The sequence below is a fragment of the Cephus cinctus genome, unplaced genomic scaffold, assembly GCF_000341935.2.
Source record: "Cephus cinctus unplaced genomic scaffold, Ccin1 Ccin1_scaffold0689, whole genome shotgun sequence".
Taxonomy (NCBI): Eukaryota; Metazoa; Arthropoda; class Insecta; order Hymenoptera; family Cephidae; genus Cephus; species Cephus cinctus.
Window position 1 is genome coordinate 1,182,836 of NW_014333312.1, and position 6,963 is coordinate 1,189,798.

The window sequence follows — 6,963 nt, forward strand, 5'->3', positions numbered from 1 at the left end:
GCTGCGAATGCTACGGTCTTCTGTGGTGTCTCATGGCGTTAACTCAAGATAGAGATAGTAGCCCCTGATTGAATGAAAGTTTCGGGATGTCGAGACCCACAGGAATCGGGAAGTAACTTCGGGCCAGGGAGAGTGTGTCGCTGACACGGTTTCGAGGGTAGGTGAAATTCAACGTAACGTTGAAGAAGAGTGGAAGCTGGGTATCAAGGTGCTAACTGAACTTTATACCAGTTCGAAGACAGAGTGAGTGGAAGAGAGAGAGGGATGAAAATAGAGAAATAGCGGAAGCGGTACGCGGAAGTAGCTATAACCAGAAATCGAGATCATTCTTATCGTTATACAATAGTTCGATAAGGCTTCGTCCCATTGTCATTTCAAAAATTTTTTTTCAGGCTTCTATACGACAAAGTACCTATTTCGGATCAGCTTCTAATTTGGATAAAAAAATTTCAACAGCCTCCCAAGCCTACTGCCTCATCCGTAGATGTAATTTTTTTTCATCATTTCATTCCTATAGAGTTGGCTGGGGGAGAAGATAAATCTACGTATTATGTATTTGGGAGGCTGTTGAAATTTTTTTAGCCGAATTAGGAGGTTATCAGAAATAGATATTTTAGCCTGATCTTAAATTCGGTACACTTTGTATATGTGTAACTTGATGTTTTATCAAGATTAGATGCTCCGTGCTCTTTCTAGAACTTTAATCCGAGTGTCGAGATCATTTCGTTTCAATTGTTCATGTTATGTTTACAATCCCTGAAACACTTTGGTATCGGTTTACACGTTCTATGCTCTCATTTTGTTAATGGGCCATTCAGTACAGTCCGTTTGAAGCGTAATTATTCAAATAGATCTGATGGCGGTTTGCGTCAAAGTCCTGTCGATGGGCGTCGAAAGTGTTTTAGCGATGAGACGAGCGTCGAGTCGTTGTAAAAGGTAGAAAAAAGCACGTAAACCTGCGTGAAGTTCGGCGCAGCTCGTTCTGCGGTCGGCGCTTGGGATTCTCCGAGCGCCGGGACGCCCTGCCACGTTCCCTCTATATGTAGTATATGCTCGGGGTGTGGGGTCGGAGGATCGTCACCAATAAAGCGCCCGAGCGACCCGCAAGCTCGCTAGTCAGCGTCGCGACGTCCGTCGAGCATGTTGCTCGAGCCGCTCATTTCTTGACTATTGCGACACGTGCTCGGTAATTTATCGTGAATCATTCTACCTCTGTTACTCGCGTAGGCGGTTATCTTTGATCGTGAGTACTTGTACCGAAGTTCCTTGCGAGTTTAGCATCAAGTAGGTATACCAGAGTAAACTTGCCTTTCCTTTGATCCGGCATTAACTTGGAATTTCTTTATTAAAATCCCGAGAGATTGCCAGATAAATTAGCAACCTCGAGAAAGTTTGAGAAGTCAAACAGGATAAGGGTGGAATTTGCCAGGAAAATTGCCGATCGGACGTAAATCCCTTGATGAATCAAGACTCGCAATTTCCTGTTTACGTGGGAAGGTGGCTTTGACATACGATTAGTACGAAAGGCATGAAAGTAGAGAAATGAGAATATTGGTTCGGGAATAATGAAAAAGATGAGGCAATGGAAGCGCGTTAAATCGAGGTTACAGTAGCAATAACAATGGAAGAATTGTGCTTGGCGTTTGACATTTACGTAAATGTAATTTAAAGTTTTTGAAAACGATAACGTTCTTGCGGTAGTCCGGTGCAGTTTTCCCTTAGCAAAGAGACGCCTTTGAAACACGAGTGCAATATAAAATAACTCGGCAAAGTTTTTGCCCGTTAACGCTAACCTTTGACTGTATGAGCCAACTTAGGGGAAACTTAATTCATTTTCCCGGGAATTTTAAAAATAGCTTCTAACGTTCTGGATGAGCGTACAACTTCTCGACCAAGAATTTTCATAGATCATCCTGAATTATTCATATTTCTAGTAATTACAATTTTCTCGTCGTAACGGTGGCTTACAAGGAGTCCGCTTCCCCTTTTCTTCCATTCTTGAAATTTCTGTTTGTTTTCTCTCTTTCTTCGGATAATTTCTGATAGATATATGCACGCACGTGTGCACCATACGGAATGGCGAGTATATTTATTCATGATGCAGATTATAAAGAAGGTTATTTTTCATATTAATTATGCAAAGCATATATCATATGTTACCCGAACAAAGGTAAGGCCTAAATCCGCATTGTCAAACATTCGAGCATGCTGATCTGTGTGAAGGCACCTATATGAATTCCACTAGTTTAGCGAGACGTCGAGCTGTAATTAAGCGACGCTTGATGAGTAGTCCGTGATCCTGAACAAAAAAAAAAGAAGAAATAAAATGTGACGTATTAAACGGTGCGACCCAGCACATTGAAAACCAACGCGGAACACCGCAATATCAAACAATGCGTGCTAACGCTTTGCCATTTAAATAACGTTAAATAAACGCACCGCGTAAATTGGTATTTGCTTTTCCTATATAGGGAATATTGACGCACCTAGCAAACGTGCATGGCCTTCCGCTTACTCGTGGGTTTCATGTACACAATGCGATGTACTATCGTATTACAAATTTGATCACGCACCGTGACGATCCTTGGCTTTGGTATTTTTTTTTTCCAAATTCATAAATAACTCAAATCGGCTAAGTTAAAATTGTCTTGAATTATTTTTGTAAAATTCCAATTTTTTTTTTTCAGATTCAATAAAAGCGCACGGCTTATATGAAGGTTCGAAAGGGCCCCGGCAGTAATCAAGTTTGTGTGAGAAGAAAGTTGATAGGAAGAAATAGAAAGGCGGAATGCTAAAGGGGTAGCTTGGATCTTTTCAATTAAGATGCTCTCCCGAAGGGGTGAGAGAAGTTCGAGGGTGAGAGGATGCGGATCACGACCACCCCTTGACGAAAGGAGGGGTGTAGCTGCTTAAACACATAGGCTTATTCCCTGCATAACGAGAATGCCAAGGGTGAACAATAGAGGCCTCACTGAAACGGCCTGCACAGTGGACGCCTGTTTCATCCCTTTTGTATTCCTCGCACTACGGTAGCCTATCCTTCGGCGCGGAAGTGAACGGCCGGAGGGGGGAGACCTTAGGGACAGGAAATCGGAGGAAGGAACTTGTGGCGCCTGGCGCGATAAAACGATAAACGGACTTAACGATGTCGTGCGAGAAGGCTTCGCGACGCCTTAGGACTTTAATCTTCAAAGCCAAACGACTGGGTCTTGCTCTTGAAGAGGTCGCCGAATTACCAGCTTCCAGGAAGCTGGCACCGACCCGGACCGGAAGAAGATCCTGGTCGATCTTCGTGGCTGTTTTGGCGATGCTTGGCGCTGGGACGATACTCGTTATATTTTGTGCTCCCTGCTTGGCTAGAAAAGCCACCAGGGACGTCGGGGTTCTTCCTTAGAAAGAGGTCTGTATTCCAGAGGATGCTGAATTCTTTCTTTCCTATCGATACCGTCCTCACGATGATAACATTCGTGGAAGCCGTTCAGGAAGTGGAAATGGGAGATAGCTACTTTCTGAGATCGAGTTGTCAATGAAATCCGACGTCTCTGCATTCACTGGGACTTCCTGAATGTAGCTTATTGTTAGGGACGGCGTCAAGACCTCTTTATTTCCTGGGGAATAGGAGGGGCGAAGGAGAGAGAGAGAGAGAGAGAGAGAGAGAGAGAGCTCGTTGAGCTTGCAGGAAAACGCCCTGCGTCGCGTCTCAGTTCGTTAGACATTTACGAAGTTAATGACGCATCGTTTGACCGTCTTCTACGGTTTTAACTTCAAACTTGCTTTTTCCCGTCCTCACCTTTTTTTTTTTTAAATCTTTTTCATTTTCTCCTTCCTTTCCCCTTTAATCTTTTATTTCTCTCCGTCGTTTCACTTTTGCCTTTTACTCCAAGCTTTGACTTCTGTCTCTGGAGTCGTGGGAGTCTTGGGCCAATCAGCCAATCAAGAAGTCGAAACTATGCTCCGCGAGAGGTGAAAATTTGATCGGCGGAATTCTTTTTTTAACTTATAAAATTATACTTTATAATCCGACCGATTGAACTTTCGTGTTACGGCTTTGTTGTTATTCTTTCATCAACTACCTAAAATACCTCTCTTAACTTGAACCATTTTACTATTATTAACATTTCATCACTTATTTGCAGTTGCGCAGGAATTATAGGAAATTTTTATTCGTTCTTTAGGACGTATGCTACCCCTATGTATGGTAGTGAATACTTTGCTTTCTTTGTGTCTTTAATTTTTCTTTCCATTGAGTTCTACTCCAATTTCGATAAATAAATTGATAGTTAAACCGAGACAATGTGTTCCGGCCAATTTTCAAATGCCTCGAATTAATCTCTAACTCTTTTACGTCTTGTTGCAGAAGCTCGATTATTGTTCAGCGTATCGATTGGCCCGAAGCTAAATGGACTTCCTCGAAGGATTCTTTGTCCTCGTTGTTAGAGAAACCAGAGTAATGACGTAAGAGTAAAATAAGACATAAGCATAAAGATTTGCTAGGACTATACATATATGTAACAAGAATGTCAACTCATATAAGAAATTATTAAAGATGCTGATTATAAAGAACATGTCCCTTATTATCCGCATAGCAATTATACGGCACTGCTCGAAACACGTAATTCGCGTGGCCGTCTAATTCTTGGACGTTAATCGACGCCAGTCACGATCATCGGCGACGCTAACGACTCTGAGATTATGGTCGTCGCGACGATTGCCAGTCCTGGTTCGTCTCACGGAATTCGCGATTTATCATGATTTACCAAGACTACCAATCCTGTCGTGCAAAACTCTAGGTGAGCTAATATTACCGATAGAGCAACCGCTCGAGCCTAGTAATTTCAAAGCGGCCTTTGCTACTATCAGATATTATTTCATCGCGTGTCTAAGCTCGCCGACTACTTTAGCTTTCTTGAGCTCTAATGACAATTCCCAGGGACGTGCAAAACTTGCATTTCTACTAATGTCTTAGATTCTATAGTGTACCCTTGTATACCTTGATACAAAGTTGCCCGATTTCGCAGATCCCATTTTCTCCAAATGTTTTCCCACCCTTTTCAATTCCTTTCTCCTTCGGCCATTCCGATCCCTACGGAATGACATTTCACTTTACTACAAAACGTAAGAATGCAATGGCTGCTTGATTGCAGTACGTGCTGTTGACTTGCAATTCGCTCTGATTATTTGCAAACTTGAAAGGAGGAAATATTCGATCGAGCAGGTCAAACCAAGACGAGGGCATAGAGTTTAGATTTAGTTGGAAGGCGCATCTTGAGTTAGGGGTGGCTGGTTGAGAGAAGGTTGAACTTCGAGGTATTCGGTGATTGCATGAAGGAAGCTCGAAACTGAAGAAGAGAGAGAGAGAGAGAGAGAGAGGAGAAGGAGGAAGGTCTCAGACTAATAAAATACCTCGATTTAACATTAAGTGGCGATCGCAGCTAAGCAGGCTGATATATTCGAAGGGCAAAGGGCTGATGGGGTATTAGACTGATTGACTGGAGCATTATAAGGGTAGGTGGTCTCGTAGCTACTGTGCTACCAAATTATTAACCTTCGTATACCCGCGCACTGGTCTGTCAGACCGACGAATTACGTTTGCCTTTTTTTTTTTAATGGAAAATGTTTCACACGTTACCATCTAATGGTAAACTTAATTTTATGATAATATTTTACTAGATAACATGCCAAAATGACCCTAGTACTTTTGGTCTCGCACACCGTGCGCTGGGTACATGTGTTACATTATTTGACGCGGGTACACGAAGGTTAAGGGATGGCGACTCCGCGGAATCGCTTTCTAAACTTTTCTAGTCTCGAGCCAAGAGACGTGACCTAGCTTTATTTCATTCAAATATTCAAAGTATCAATATCCGAATAATATTGCTATCTATACAGAGTACTTCTGGATCGGATCTATCCAGGAACTCCCAACGGTTTTGGTCTGGCAATAGCATACTCCTATAAGTAACTAGGAATCTGATCGTTCGCGAGGCTGCCTAAGAGAAACAATCCAACATTACCAGCCGTCGCTCAGGCTGTATTCGATCTGCTGATTAATCGTCGTCAAATGGAACAACTCTCTGCACCTATGCACATGATCCATGTATTCCTGTAAAATTCCATAAATTCCCCAGAGCAAGTAACGATGCATTAACCCTTGGTACAATCGTAAATTCTACCTTGAGTACTTGCTACTTAGTTAATGAGCAAAAGTTCGAGGGTTAGGTTGCTAATGCCGGTGGCGATGGCGACGTGGTGTGGCTTGCACTCACGCAAATTGAGCGAAAAATCGAAAACCATCGCGCCAGTTTAGACGGATCGACTACGTTCCTTGTTCGATAAAGTCGGGATGCTCGCTTGCGTCAGGAAAGAGAAATCGATCTTTTACCTTGTCAGCCGATCCTTCTTTATTTCATATGAAAAAAAAGCTCCCCAGTACTCACTTTGCTTTTCTCTGTTTTTCTTGACGTTTTACTCTAGTTATATCATTGTTATACACTTCAGGTCCTTTCACGCTAATAGATGTAGTGTTTATCCCCGAGGGGAAAGAGCCTGGGAAAATTAATGTTAACTAAATCAGTTCTTTTTTTATTTTTATCGTCGAGGATTCTTGTACGATTTTTTACAATTTTTATTAAATATTGTTTTTGCAATATATATTTACACAGTTACGGATGAGAAATAAGTAAAATACTTGATCGATGCTGTTTTAATAGTAATTTGCAGATAATAAAAGTCTGTAATTTAATATAAATTCGAGAAAAATATATAAAACGAGGGAAACGCCAGGAACGAGAAGAACGATTGGGGTTTCCGTAGTGAGAATGGGTAAGTAGAAGTGCCGACGCACGACGTCGTTCCGGGTTCAGCCGCGGTACGCCGCGTCGCTGTTTTAATCGGCCGTCACGGCACAATGTGTTCAACTAGACGTAGCGAGTGATTTTTAAAACCGGTAATAATAAAGCGCCT

The 6,963-nt window shown here is 42.2% G+C and overlaps 1 long non-coding RNA gene across 1 annotated transcript; it reads left to right on the forward strand.

Moving 5' to 3' along the window:
• Positions 1-1,092: 1,092 nt before the first annotated feature.
• On the forward strand, positions 1,093-4,560 carry LOC107269661. Its single transcript, XR_001538096.2, has 3 exons — positions 1,093-1,284; positions 2,688-3,400; positions 4,358-4,560. It is a non-coding gene; the product is annotated as an uncharacterized LOC107269661 (long non-coding RNA).
• Positions 4,561-6,963: the final 2,403 nt, after the last annotated feature.